This window comes from Helianthus annuus, chromosome 11 (genome assembly GCF_002127325.2).
Source record: "Helianthus annuus cultivar XRQ/B chromosome 11, HanXRQr2.0-SUNRISE, whole genome shotgun sequence".
Taxonomy (NCBI): domain Eukaryota; kingdom Viridiplantae; phylum Streptophyta; class Magnoliopsida; order Asterales; family Asteraceae; genus Helianthus; species Helianthus annuus.
The window spans coordinates 59,094,235-59,109,529 of record NC_035443.2 but is presented as its reverse complement, the minus strand read 5'-3'; positions in this window follow the sequence as shown (position 1 = coordinate 59,109,529).

Sequence of the window (15,295 nt, the reverse complement as noted above, 5' to 3'; positions counted from 1 at the left end):
TTCTTTTTATCACGACGTTATCGGTTGTAAATTTGTAAAAATATAACCTTTTTCAGAACTTGAGCTTCCCAAATTAAACCTAGACAAGTGAAAAAAATGAAAAATTTTTTGAAAAAATTTGGGGTGATTAGCGGTTCCAATAGAGTTTTGTGTAAGGCTTGTGATTAGGACTTGCAAGATTCAAGGTTTTAGCATCCCCACACACTTAAATTACGCATTGTCCTCAATGTGTCCCAAAAATAAGTTTTTAGGTTGATTGAATGTGTAAAAAGGTGTGAAAAAGCAAAAAATTTATGTTACTGGGCGTCTGGACACGGCCCTGTGGTGTCCGGGCACGGCCCCGTGTTCAGATCGCAAGTAACCAAATTCAGTAAAAAGAAACAAAAGCCTGGGGGTGTGTTCAGCGAGCACGCCCCGTGTCCAGTTACCTGAACTGGGCATTTTCTGCAGATGGTTGGGCACGGGTCGTGTTGGCTGAGCACGGCCCCATGCTGAACTTGCTGTAATGAAGAAAAGTTTTCGGGTTGCCCTGTTTTTGTGCATGGGGTGCTGGTTCAAGTTTCCCTTGGTATCATCCTTCACCATCTCGAGTGTGTTTTAACCATTACAGCATCATCCAAATACCAATTTAATTAAACCCATCATTCATTCAAATAGAGAGAGTTACATAATAATCCGAATAAGTTAAAATTCTAGATAAATAGGTTAAAAGAAGCACAATAAATCTAAACCAAGAAGTCCTAGCCTAAATTTTTATTTATTAGCAAAATTTCCGAAAAGATAATTCTCTCGGTTGGATGCGGCTTGAAGAACTTCTTCCTCCGGACATGGGTTCCTCACACGTCGGGAGCCATTCTTCTATCTCCCTTGGGAGAAGAAAGGCGGGCTCGTTGGCATCAGTTTGGGGGGGTTCAACCTCCACCGGGACTTCTTGTAATTCGTCAAGAGGAGGCTCCGCTGGAATATCATCTGTCACACCCCAACCGATGGCAGAATCATGGGGGCATGGCACTGAGCGAAACAGATTGTCCAGAAGTTTCCACAACAACTATCATTACTATTTAGTTTAATTAATACGTCCCATACCATATCCCAAATAGTAAAAAAAATTATTACAGATAACAACTAGTCAAATGTTCTGTTCCGACAACTCAGATTCAAATATAAATATTGATCAAATGCTTCTAGAGACTCGATCTGCAAGATCTACAGAAAACTATGCTCTAGACGCTTATTCTAAGCTCGCCTTCCTAGCAGATAAGCATCCTAATTGCCTGTCACATAATTTAAAATAAAGTCAATACATAAAATGTAAAGGTGAGCATACAAGTTTGATAATAGCATATAGAGTTCGGATATTTTACGCATAACCAGCACATACACAGAGGAAAACGAAGCACGTTAATTATCAACATGGATCTATCAATACCAATGACTGCGGGTTGACTGCCCGAGGCAGTTCGTAATACATGATTACCACCGTAATCAATGCAAGTAATTGTCCTTAACAACCCTCGTGTGAACGGGTGCTGAGTCCAAACTATAGTATTATGTCGTTAAGGCAGGTAGACAGTATTCCACGTGTAAACATAACAACAAGCATTCATTTAGTCACGTAATACATGCAGAACGGTTAGCGTTTAAATAATTGAGTAGTGTGTTCAATTGTGATTTTAGATAAGTAAGGTATGTAACACCCAAAAGTGCTAAAGCAAAAATGGTTCGAGTATACTCACAGCGATTGATTGATGGATTGAATGGAGCACTTGAGAGTAGGGTTAGCCTGAATAGTTCGATAGTATAACGATGAGTGACGCGTTAAACGGAAATAAGTGTTGATGGGTCGAACAGCTTGGTCGATCGAACTGTAGGTTCGATCGAACGGGTTGTTCGTTCGGTTGGACAGTCCGTTCGGACAGCCTGTTCGATCGGCCGGTAGGCTCGATCGGTTGGACTGTTCGAATGGATTATTTCTTCCTTTGAGTAGGATGTGTTTGTGTATGATGGCTTGTCCTTTTGAAGTTCTCGTTGTAGTATTTGAGAACATTGAAGTGTTCTTACCTTTCAGGTCGATCGATCGAACGGGTCGTTCGATCGGCCGGCCTCACCGATCGGTTAGACACTTCAGTAGTAAGTCCTCAGCAGGATGTCACCTGATCGAACAGCATGTTCGATCGGGTGGCACTCCAATACGTCGAACGAGTTGAAAATCGATTAAGTGTTGAAGCATAGTCTCTCATGATCCGAAGAGTAATTCAACCCAACCCGTAGTCCGATCGAACAGCACTTCGTTCAATACTAGACTTCATGAAATTGTTAAAGTGTGGGGCCATGTGCTAGCCGATCGGCTGGCCTGGTCGATCGGCTAACATGTTCGATCGGTTGGGCTGTTCGTTCGAACAGCCTGTTCGATCGGTCAGCATTCTGACCTGGTCGGCCTGTTCGTCTAACACTTGGCTGTTCTGATTGTTTGACGTTATATCGAGGTATTTTGATAACGAGCTGAACCATGGCACCTTCGTTCTTACTTGTTTCCCCTGCTCGGACAGGAATCACCCAAGTCCGGCCGGTGAATGTTTCGGAACGATAGTTTAACCCGAAATCGGTGAACCTCGTAGATAGAATCCAAATCTTGAACCACACAACCATTAGAATGATTAGTGAGTTGGCTCAAGCTCCGTTTCTGCCGGTTTGAAGGCATTGAGTGTAAAAGAGTTGAAAGAAAGTTGGAAATCCTTCTTTCAATCTTCCACACCATGTAAATGTTCAGATCTGTGATAGATCTTAGTTTGTTTCTGTGGAAATCGGCTAGATACAAGTGATTCTTGGTGGATTGAGGCCAAAACATGAAGTTCTTGAAGAACACCATGATGACATCATCCTAGAACACTTAGATCTTGATGATTTCACGGTTAGAAATCAAGATTTGAAAGATAGAAAGGTGTAGGAGTGTGCATAGATCAAAAACATACAAGATTTAGGATGAAATCTTACCGGGATTGAGAGAAATCTGAGAAATAGTGAAGAACACGAGCTGGTCGGTCAGAGGGTTTCCAAAAGTGGAAAGAATGACAATGACAGGCCTATTAATAGGCTTCCAAAAGGGGAAAGAGCTAGCCGATCGGCCAGGCATCCCGATCGGACAGCCTACTCGATCGGACAGTCCGTCCGATCGGCTGGGCTGTTCGATCGGCTAGGAGCCTGATCGATCAACAGCCTGTGTTGAGCGTTCGGTGCGACGATTTCTGATATTTCGATTTCGATTGAAGATGATATGAATACGATAGAGTTTCCTATTCAAATTACTTTTAGTCCCAACCACTATATCTACATACAAGCATCTATATTTCACACTATCTTTTATCTACCATTCATCATGATTCGATTTCGATTGAGTTCGATTGAGTTTCGAGTTTCGATTCGATTGATCACCATACATAACATAACGTAAACACGCACAGGTAACACGTAAGGCACACACACACGTAGTATAACACCAAATTCGCATAGTTCGAGTTTCGAGTTCGATTGATGATTCGATTAGCTTGATTATTGATTGATTAAATTTATCGCATTGTTACTTCCTACTATTCATAGTCGTAAAGCGTTTCGCGTCGGTTAAACATTCAGTTCGTTCGATTACTTTGATTAACAATACTTACTCCACATAATACGAATAATAAAACATAGAATTGACTAATTACAGTCAAAGAAGTCAAACTTGACTTTGACTTTGACTTTGACATTCAGTAACACGGGGTGTTACAGCGTCCCCTTGTTTAGGGAATTTCGTCCCGAAATTAGGCTGAGAACTGCACAGCACCGTGAACGATCTTACCAATTTCTCGCTTCAGATCTTCATTTAAACAACTGCGGGTACTTAGCCTTCATGTCGCTTTCGAGTTCCCAAGTAAAATCCGCGCCTCGTTTGCCTTCCCATCGGACTTTCATGATAGGGATGCGCGAGCGTCTGAGTTGCTTGGTTTGGCAATCCATGATTTCGACAGGCTTTTCCACGAAGTGTAGCGTTTCGTTTACTTGAAGGTCGTCGAGAGGTACAATCAGATCATGATCAGCTAGGCATTTTCGGAGGTTTGACACATGGAAAGTCGAGTGGACGTTACTAAGTTCCTCCGGTAGTTCGAGTCTGTAGGTGACTTTGCCGATCCTTTCCAGAATCTTAATAGGTCCAACATATCGAGGCGCTAGTTTCACTTTCTTGTCGAATCTGACCACACCCTTCCAAGGTGATAACTTTAGGAGTACGTAATCGCCAACGTCAAATTCAAGGGGGCTTGCGTCTTCTATCGGCGTAACTTTTCTGTCTATCCCTGGCCTTTGACAAGTTGTCTCGAATTTGGTGGATTTTGTCAGTCGTCTCTTGTAGTAGCTCGGGACCGGTTAATTGCGAGTGACCGATCTCGTGCCACACAATAGGCGATCGACATCTTCTTCCATATAAATCCTCGAATGGTGCCATTTGGATGCTGGCATGATAACTGTTGTTGTACGAGAATTCGACTAACGGTAGGTATTTGTTCCAGCTACCACCGAAGTCTCTGACACACGCGCGGAGCATGTCTTCAAGTGTAGGGATCGTTCTTTCAGTCTGTCCGTTGGTTTGAGGATGGAATGCGGTACTCAGGTTAAGCGTCGTACCAAGAGCTGCTTGAAACGTTTCCCACAGTCGCGAGGTAAACCGAGCGTCATGGTCTGAAATGATCTCACAAGGCGTACCATGGTTACAAATGATCTCATCGGTGTAGATCCGGGCTAGTCGTTCTACCTTGTAGTCTTCCCGTATTGGCAAAAAGTGGGCTGATTTGGTCAGACGATCAACTATAACCCAAATGCTGTCGTGACCTGATGGCGTGGGCGGAAGTTTGGTTATGAAATCCATAGCTATACTCTCCCACTTCTATATGGGGATTGGAGGTTGCTCGAGTAAGCCAGAAGGTTGTTGATGTTCAACCTTAACTCTTGCGCAAGTTAGGTAACTTCCAACATAGAGAGCAATATCCCGTTTCATGCCCGGCCACCAGTACTTGTAGCGAAGATCCTGGTACATTTTATCGGCACCGCGATGAATAGAATATCGGGATTTGTGGGCTTCGTCCATTAAAATTTTCCGCAAATCGGTCCGCTTAGGGATCCAAATTCGGTCCAGATAATAGAAAATCCCATTTGCTTTGCTTACAAGCTGAGCTCCATCGTGATAGATCCTCTCTTTCTTCAAAGTGCGTTCATTAAAGCAAGCATGCTGGGCTTGGGTATTGCGAATACTGAGCAATTAACTCCGTCTGCTGAGTGCGTCGGCAACAACATTTGCTTTGCCTGGGTGATAATGAATCTCACAGTCGTAATCGTTAAGAAGTTCTACCCATCGACGTTGAGGCATGTTAAGTTCTTTCTGGTTGAAGATGTGTTGTAAACTCCTGTGATCGGTGAAGATCGTACACTTGGTACCATACAGGTAGTGTCTCCAAATCTTCAATGCAAAAACAACTGCGCCTAGCTCGAGATCATGGGTTGTATAGTTCTTCTCGTGGATTTTGAGCTGACGAGATGCGTAAGCTATAACCTTGTCCCGTTGCATGAGAACACAGCCAAGACCAAGGTTGGAAGCATCACAATAGACAATGAAATCGTTGTTTCCATCGGGCAACGTGAGAACAGGAGCATTGCAAAGCATATGCTTGAGGGTTTGAAAAGCAGACTCTTGTTCGGTTCCCCAAACAAAAGGCTTGTCTTTATAAGTAAGGGGGGTAAGCGGCACAACGATCTTAGAGAATCCTTCGATAAGTCGTCGATAATAGCCCGCTAGTTCGAGAAAAGAACGAACTTCGGATGGGTTCTTAGGCGTAATCTAGCTCTTAACTACTTCGATCTTCGCGGGATCGACATGAATACCCTGACTATTAACGATGTGACCCAGAAATTGAACCTCCTCCAGCCAGAATTCGCACTTGGAGAACTTTGGCGTAGAGTTGATTCCCCTGGAGTAGCTCGAGAACCAAACGTAGATGTTGCGCGTGTTCGGTTTTCGACTTGGAATAGATCAAGACATCGTCGATGAACACGATGACAAAACGGTCTAGAAATGGCTTACACACGTGATTCATCAGATCCATGAAAACCGCGGGTGCGTTAGTTAAACCAAAAGGCATAACAACGAATTCATAATGGTCGTATCGAGTTCGAAAAGAGGTTTTAGGGATGTCTTCCTCTTGAATGCGCAATTGATGATAGCCTGAACGTAGATCGATCTTCGAGAAACACTTGGCACCTTGCAGCTGATCAAATAAGTCATCGATTCGAGGTAGAGGATAACGGTTCTTGATGGTAAACTTATTCAATTCCCGATAATCGATGCACATCAAGAGCGACCCATCCTTCTTTTTAATGAAAAGGACTGGCGCGCCCCAGGGAGGGGTGCTCGGACGAATAAAGCCTTTTTCAAGTAACTCCTGGAGTTGGTTCGAAAGTTCCCGCATTTCGGATGGAGCGAGTCGATAAGGAGCTTTGGCAATAGGGTTAGTTCTAGGAATGGGGTCGATACGAAAGTCGATATCACGACTTGGCGGGAGTCCTGGGAGATCATCAGGAAACATGTGAGGGAATTCACAAACAACAGGTACCTGGTCTACCGCCATATCTTTCTTTTCTTTCTTCGCTGCTACAATGTTGGCCAAGAAAGCTCTGTATTCCTTGCGGAGATACTTGCTAGCTTGGATGCATGACATGAGCTTGAGACCTTTCGAAGCTGTTTCACCGTACACACATAATAGATCACCATTCGCGAGCGAAAATCGAATCATCTTATCAAAGCACACAACTTCAGCATGGTTTTCGCGAAGAAAGTCCATGCCTACTATGACATCGAAGCTTCCGAGCTGCATTGGAATAAGGTCAATTGGGAAGATGTGATTGTTGAGCTTGAGAGTACAATCACGGAGAACAGAATTAACGGCGACAGTTCTTCCAGTAGCGACTTCGACTTCGAATGGAGAGCGCGCTTAGACTAAGGAGCTTCTCGAATTCAAACGACACAAAGCAGTTATCGGCTCCAGTATCAAACAAACATGATGCATAAATACCATTCACAAGGAACATACCATTAACCACGTTGTTGTCAGCCTGGGCCTGACAAGCATTGATGTTGAAGGTTCTGGCACGGGCTGCTTGTTGCTGCTGTTGAGGCTGCTGCTGCTGTTGTTGTTGGGGCTCTTGTTTCACCACCCTGTTCGGGCACATGTTTGCAAAGTGGTTAGGGTCACCACATGCAAAGCAGACTCGAGCATTGACCGCAGGTGCTTGAGCTGCGGGTTGGCCTTGAGGGGCTGGGAGTAGAGCTTGATGAGCGGCGGCAGGAGCTGCCGTGTTTCGGGGACCATAGCGGCAGTTCGCAGTGAAATGACCGTAGAGGTTGCAGTGTGCGCAGAAACGACAGGCGATTCCCACCGGATGATGATATGAGCATGTCGGGCAGAGCGGGTGGGGACATGTGTAAGCACGCTTTGCTGGCGGTGCATTGGTCACTGGAGCTGGTCGGTGATGAGACTGCTGCTGAGCCTGTACGGCTTACAGTGGGGAGCAGTCGTTGTGACAGCACAGTTCTTGTTGCTGGAGCTGCTGTTGTTGTGCTTCTTCCTTTGGCGTGATGACTTGGATGGTTGAGCGGTGGAGGTGTCGGCGGTTGGTGCAGTAGTAGCTTGATGCAGAGACTTGGATGGCTTATCCCAGAAACCAGACTTCACCCACTTGTCATTGATCTCAGCGGCAAGCAAGTAAGTCTCCTCGATTGATGATGTCTTGGCGGCGTGAACAAAGTCGGCAACACAAGCAGGTAGAGCTCGAATGTACTTCTTGATGGCCATGTCTGGCGTCTTGACTTGATCGGGACAGATAATGCTAAGCTGCTTGAAGCGAGCTGTTAAAGCAGCGTTGTCTCCGTCCTTCTGCTTGATGTTCCAAAACTCGTCCTCCATCTTTTGGCGTTCATGGGGAGGGCAGAATTCGCCCATCATGATGGCCTTCAGCTCTTCCCAAGTCAGCTCATAAGCTGCATCATTCTCGCGTTTGTTTCGTTCGGCCGTCCACCAGTCTAGAGCTCGGGACTGGAAGACACCGGTCACATTGAGGGTACGAAGATTTTCAGGACAGCCGCTTTGGCGCAGAGTGACTTCAACCGAATCAAACCATTGAAACATGGAGGTAGGGCCATCTTCTCCGGTAAACTCTTTTGGTCCGCATGCCTTAAACTGTTTGAAGCTGAAAACGGTCTTGTTAGCGTCCTTAGGAGCTTCAGTTCGCGACTCCTCAGACGATTTGCTGACATTTTCATACACCTCGCTCATAGCTTTTGCCACTTGCTTGGCGATGATAGCAGCGAGACGCTTGTCTCTCTTTTCTTTGCGAGTAAGAGGGGTTCGGTGTCCAGATGATGACATGGTCTGCAACAGACATTGTCGTAGGTCTCAGACACAACAAATCGAATCTCACCTCACACGTCTACTACTTACTAAGGCTCGGGAGCACGATAAGGCATGAATCACATAAACACATAGGCACAAAACCACAGATTCACGTAATCACAGAAGCACAGAAGCACATAGAGCACAAAATCACAGAAGCGCATAAGCACATACACATTTAATCACAGATGCAGTTAATGTCACGTAATTCTCCTATCCGCACACAGTAGCACATACAGTATCCTGACTGCATCTAAGTTTTACGAGTTATTCGAATATAGCGACCGTGAATAGCATATCGAGTAGTATAGCATAGTCGTATAGCGTGTCGAGTAGTATAGTGTAATCGTGTATCATAGCATAATATTGTCTAACACTGCAGCGACTTGTTAGCGTCTTGAGATAGAATAGCAATATGAGTCGTGTGTGTCGATCGAAGTGATAGCGAAAATCAAATTATTTTCAAAATCAAAACACGTAAACATACAAGTACACTTAAAACACATAAAATCAACGAGTTATCAGAGTTGGTAGTTGCGAGCTCAGAATCGAATATAAAATGGAGGAATAGATTGTCTGCGGCTACTAGACATGGACTACCCAAAGCGATTCGACTATTCGCAGTGGACTTGTCGTCACTTTTCGACTTTCGGGTTCGCGTTGCTGCCTCGATTCTTGGGCATTCAACACGTATTCCCTAGGTCATACTTGTGAGTTCAGGTCGTTGGAGTCCGTCGAGGCTTTGGTGAGAAAAATAAAATCCAGAACAAGTTGTCAAGGTTAGGGTTTCACCCCAAGCTTAGCAACTTCTTCCTTGTTTTAGTAAAATAGAGGAGATTATTCATCAAAATATGGATTTCACTCCTGATTTGGTATAATTCTCCTTGTTGGTTTTGAGATATTAATGAAGAAATTGTTGATAAATTGATAAAATCAGCATTGACCAAGCAATTTAGTCGAGAGTTTGCGGTTTTCACACCGAATCCTGACTAAATCGCTTGATTCTATTTGAAAATTCGAGTGCAGTGATAGCGATGAGTAGCAGGATATAGCACATAAGCTTGGTCTGTTGGTTCCTAACTATAGTCTAGGTGTCTAAGACGGCGACCCAGACTAGGTCGTATCTAGCCTGATTCCCTATAGTTATGGCTCTGATACCAATCTGTCACACCCCAACCGATGGCGGAATCATGGGGGCATGGCACTGAGCGAAACAGATTGTCCAGAAGTTTCCACAACAACTATCATTACTATTTAGTTTAATTAATATGTCCCATACCGTATCCCAAATAGTAAAACAAATTATTACAGATAAGAACTAGTTAAATGTTCTGTTCCGACAACTCAGATTCAAATATAAATATTGATCAAATGCTTCTAGAGACTCGATCTGCAAGATCTAAAGACAACTATGCTCTAGACGCTTATTCTAAGCTCGCCTTCCTAGCAGATAAGCATCCTAATTGCCTGTCACATACGCTAAAATAAAGCCAATACATAAAATGTAAAGGTGAGCATACAAGTTTGATAATAGCATATAGAGTTCGAACTAGTTTACGCATAACGAGCACGTACACAGAGGAAAACGAAGCATGTTAATTATCGACATGGATCTATCAATACCAATGACTGCGGGTTGACTGCCCGAGGCAGTTCGCAATACATGATTACCACCGTAATCCATGCAAATAATTGTCCTTAACAACCCCCGTGTGAACGGGTGCTGAGTCCAAACTATAGTACTACGTCGTTAAGGCAGGTAGACAGCATTCCACGTGTAAACATAACAACAAGCATTCATTTAGTCACGTAATACATGCAGAACGGTTAGCGTTTAAATAATTGAGTAGTGTGTTCGATTGTGATTTTAGATAAGTAACGTATGTATCATCCAAAAGTGCTAAAGCAAAAAGGGTTCGAGTATACTCACAGCGATTGATTGATGGATTGAAGGGAGCGCTTGAGAGTAGGGTTAGCCCGAATAGTTCGATAGTATAACGATGAGTGATGCCTTAAACGGAAACAAGTGTTGATGGGTCGAACAGCCTGGTCGATCGAACTGTAGGTTCGATCGAACGGGTTGTTTGTTCGGTTGGACAGTCCGTTCGGACAGCCTATTCGATCGGCCGGTAGGCTCGATCGGTTGGACTATTTGAGTGGATTGTTTCTTCCTTTGAGTAGGATGTGTTTGTGTATTATGACTTGTCCTTTTGAAGTTTTTGTTGTAGTATTTGAGAACATTGAAGTGTTCTTACCTTTCAGGTCGATCGATCGAACGGGCCGTTCGATCGGCCGGCCTTACCAATCGGTTAGACACTTCAATAGTAAGTCCTCAGCAGGATGTCACCTGATAGAACAACATGTTCGATCGGGTGGCACTCCAATACATCGAACAAGTTGAAAATCGATTAAGTGTTGAAGCATAGTATCTCATGATCCAAAGAGTAGGGCTGTAAACGAACCGAACGAACACGAACGAGACCTTGTTCGTGTTCGTTCGTTAAGGAAATAAATGTGTTCACGAACGGTTCATGAACACTTACCGAACGAGATTTTATGTTCGTGTTCGTTCATTAAGGAAATGAGCGTGTTCACGAACGGTTCACAAACACAAGTGAACACAAATAAATCTGGCGAACGCGATGAAGGATAAAGGTGGATGGCCTAGAGAGTAACACTAGAACTTGAATCCCTTACTGTGGAACGGAGGTAAATAATGAGAAAAGAAAGGGAAATTGTGCATAAACAAGGGGAAAGAGAGTTTCATAGTTTAATTGTTAGGGTAATGATATAAATAAAAGTTTAACAGTATAAAAAGTATAGATAAAATATATGAAAGTATAAAAATCTTTAATTAAAACACGAACGTACGAATATAAACGAACGCAAATGAACGAATGTTCACGAACACCTTACCGAACGTTCACGAACACAATTGAACGAACGAGACCTTTGTTCATGTTCGTTCATTTAACTAATCGAACGAAATTTCTTGTTCATGTTCGTTCGTTTATTAAACAAACGAACATAAACGAACTTCCAGCCGAACGGTTCACGAACTGTTCGCTGAATGTTTGGTTCGTTTACAGCCCTACCAAAGAGTAATTCAACCCAACCAGTAGTCCGATCGAACAACACTTCGTTCAATACTAGACTTCAGGAAATTGTTAAAGTGTGGGGCCATGTGCTAGCCGATCGGCTGGCCTGGTCGATCGGCTGACATGTCCGATCGGTTGGGCTGTTCGTTCGAACAGCCTGTTCGATCGTTCAGCATTCTGACCTGGTCGGCCTGTTCGTCTAACACTTGGCTGTTCTGATCGTTTGACGTTATATCGAGGTATTTTGACAACGAGCTGAACCATGGCACTTTCGTTCTTACTTGTATCCCCTGCTCGGACAAGAATCACCCAAGTCCGGCCGGTGAACCTCGTAGATAGAATCCTAATCTTGAACCACACAACCATTAGAATGATTAGTGAGTTGGCTCAAGCTCCGTTTCTACCGGTTTGAAGGCATTGAGTGTAAAAGAGTTGAAAGAAAGTTGGAAATCCTTCTTTCAATCCTCCACACCATGTAAATGTTCAGATCTGTGATAGATCTTAGTTTGTTTCTGTGGAAATCGGCTAGATCCAAGTGATTCTTGGTGGATTGAGGCCAAAACATGAAGTTCTTGAAGAACACCATGATTACATCATCCTCGAACACTTAGATCTTGATGATTTCACGGTTAGAAATCAAGATTTGAAAGATAGAAAGGTGTAGGAGTGTGCACAGATAAAAAACGTACAAGATTTAGGATGAAATCTTACCGGGATTGAGAGAAATCTGAGAAATAGTGAAGAACATGAGCTGGTCGGTCAGAGGGTTTCTAAAAGTGGAAAGAATGACAATGACAGGCCTATTTATAGGCTTCCAAAAGGGGAAAGAGCTAGCCGATCGGCCAGGCATCCCGATCGGACAGCCTGCTCAATCGGACAGTCCGTCCGATTGGCTGGGCTGTTCAATCGGCTAGGAGCCTGATCGATCAACAGCCTGCGATGAGCGTTCGGTGCGACGATTTCTGATATTTCGATTTCGATTGAAGACGATATGAATACGCTAGAGTTTCCTATTCAAATTACTTTTAGTCCCAACCACTATATCTACATACAAGCATCTATATTTCACACTATCTTTTCTCTACCATTCATCATGATTCGATTTCGATTGAGTTTCGAGTTTCGATTCGATTGATCACCATACATAACATAAAGTAAACACGCACAGGTAACACGTAAGGCACACACACACGTAATATAACACCAAATTCGCATAGTTCGAGTTTCGAGTTCGATTGATGATTCGATTAGCTTGATTATTGATTGATTAACTTTATCGCATTGTTACTTCCTACTATTCGCAGTCGTAAAGCATTTCGCGTCGGTTAAACATTCGATTCATTCGATTACTTTGATTAACAACACTTACTCCACATAATACGAATAATAAAACATAGAATAGACTAATTACAGTCAAAGAAGTCAAACTTAACTTTGACTTTGACTTTGACATTCGGTAACACGGGGTGTTACATCATCCCAACCGGTGGGATTGTTGACTCCAAGTGCTAGGTTCCAATCCTCTTGAGGGAGGATTGGCTCCATGGGAGGTGTTACAAGAATGTTCAACCTCTGGTGCAAGAGGTTGGTTTCTTGAAAACTGTTTTCCAACCCCACCGTAAGATAATTTATACGGTTTATGAGGACCTCCTCTACCGATGTCATCTCATCAAGAGCCTCACGTAATGTCATCACGTAGCGTACGAGAGTTGCTTCAATTGAAGACCATCTTTCTCTTCGACTGCTTCTGGAGTGCGCAGAAGAGGTTCCACTGTTTTGGCTTGTCATTCTACGAAAATAAACAGAAAAGAGTTCATTTTAATGAAACAGTAACCTCGGACACGGCCCCGTGCTCAATGAGCACGGCCCCGTGTTCACCTTTCTGTAGATTTTTGGAACAAGGAATCTTGGAGTTTTAAATTATTTTTCCAACTTTTAAAGCATTTTTGAGCAGAAATAACTTAAAACAATGTTGCAAAGCTTATTTTTAACAAGATTCCTTGAACAAAAACCTAACAAACATCACAATAAAGCTTGGAATCATGGTGATCTCAAGCTCTAATGGAGGTGTTGAGGTAAAAATGGAGAAGAAGGTAATGGACAAGAGAGGAAAGGACAAGATGGTTGTTGAGAACCTTCTTTTAGAAAATACCTAGGATGGTATGTGTGAAGATCCCGCCAAATCTCTGTCCCTGGAATGGTCCAAATGTGCAGGATTCTTGGCTGCATTTATAGAAACCGACAGCACGCTGCACACGGCCCCGTGTCGGCTGGACATGGCCCCGTGTGCAGGCAAGGTCCTGACACATTTTGTTCGTATTCTGACAAAAAGTCAGAAAGGAATCTTTTGGTGGACACGGGGGCATGTTGACCTGGACACGACCCCGTGTCTAGAGGCTGTTTATGAAGTTTCGTCTATTTCTAAGGAACTTATCCGGATCGGGCGGTTCCTTACTGGATGGAACAACCCCAAAGTGCCTGAGATACCTTAATTGCTCTAGATTCAGATGAGAATGCTAGAGGTTGTCAGTGAGGGTGATTCCTATGCTAAATGTAGGTGGACAAGTCCAACCCTTTTCTGGGCTCTCGTTAAAGAAGGTGTATGCCGAATCGCTCAGGTCTATGTATGCACCGAACAAAGTCGATGGGGAGTCCTTCAAGGCACAATCGACACAGGGACGACTATCACCCAAGTCTTCGCTAGAGTTAGAGGTAATATCGGGAACAACGAAGTTGTTTTTATTCGAATGCGATCCCAACAATTCTTCTTGGGTATTGTCTTGAGATGAATTAGTGTTATCCATCTTAAGTTCTTTTAACCAATAAAGAATTAGATCTTCCATTTGAAATAGTTCATCAAGAAGCATTTCTCCTAGAAGGTCCGGTTGAGAGCATTTGAGGGAGAGATAGGGATTATTTTACTTTCGCCCCTCTTAAGGCTACAGGAAAACAATGGGTCTATATAATGGGGCTTATAATTTAGAAAATAACATTCTAAATCTTTGTGAGGGCCACCACATAATTGACACCACGTACCATAAGAGTGCCGAAAGTAAAAAATATCAGTATCACTCATGTTTGTGTCAGAAATTACCAACCGTCGGGATCTTACGGTTCTGTTTTCAGTAACTGAAACTTGGGCATGGGGCGTGTTGAGTGGGCACGGCCCCGTGTTCAGCTTACTGTCTGACTTAAAACAGGATTGCCAGTACCAAAGATTGGGCACGGGGCGTGTTCAGCGGGCACGACCTGTGCTGAGTTCTGCAGAAGCTGAAAATTTAAGAAAAATCCTAAAAAAATAGAAAAATAAGAAAAACGATTAGGCAGTTGATTCCTAACTTTCTTAAAATCCTTGTTTCCCCGGCAACGGCGCCAAAAACTTGATGCGTGTGAAGTGTCGTATAGTTTTTAATGTATATTTTAAGCCCTTTAACACTTTTTAGCCAAGTTTTAAATTTATAAAACACGATATTTACTAAAACTAAACACACATATGGGCAAGTGCACCCATCGTGAGCGTAGTATAGTGTTGGTAAGATACCGAGGTCGTCCAAGGACACAAGAGCTTTTAATACCGGTTTATCCTCAACGTCTAATCAAATCAAAAGTTTAGAAAAAGGTTTTTAAACTAGAAAATAAAACTAACTAAAATGCTGAAAAATAACAATAAAAGTAAAAACAGATAGACAAGATGAATCACTTGGATTCGACTCGTGTTTAGTG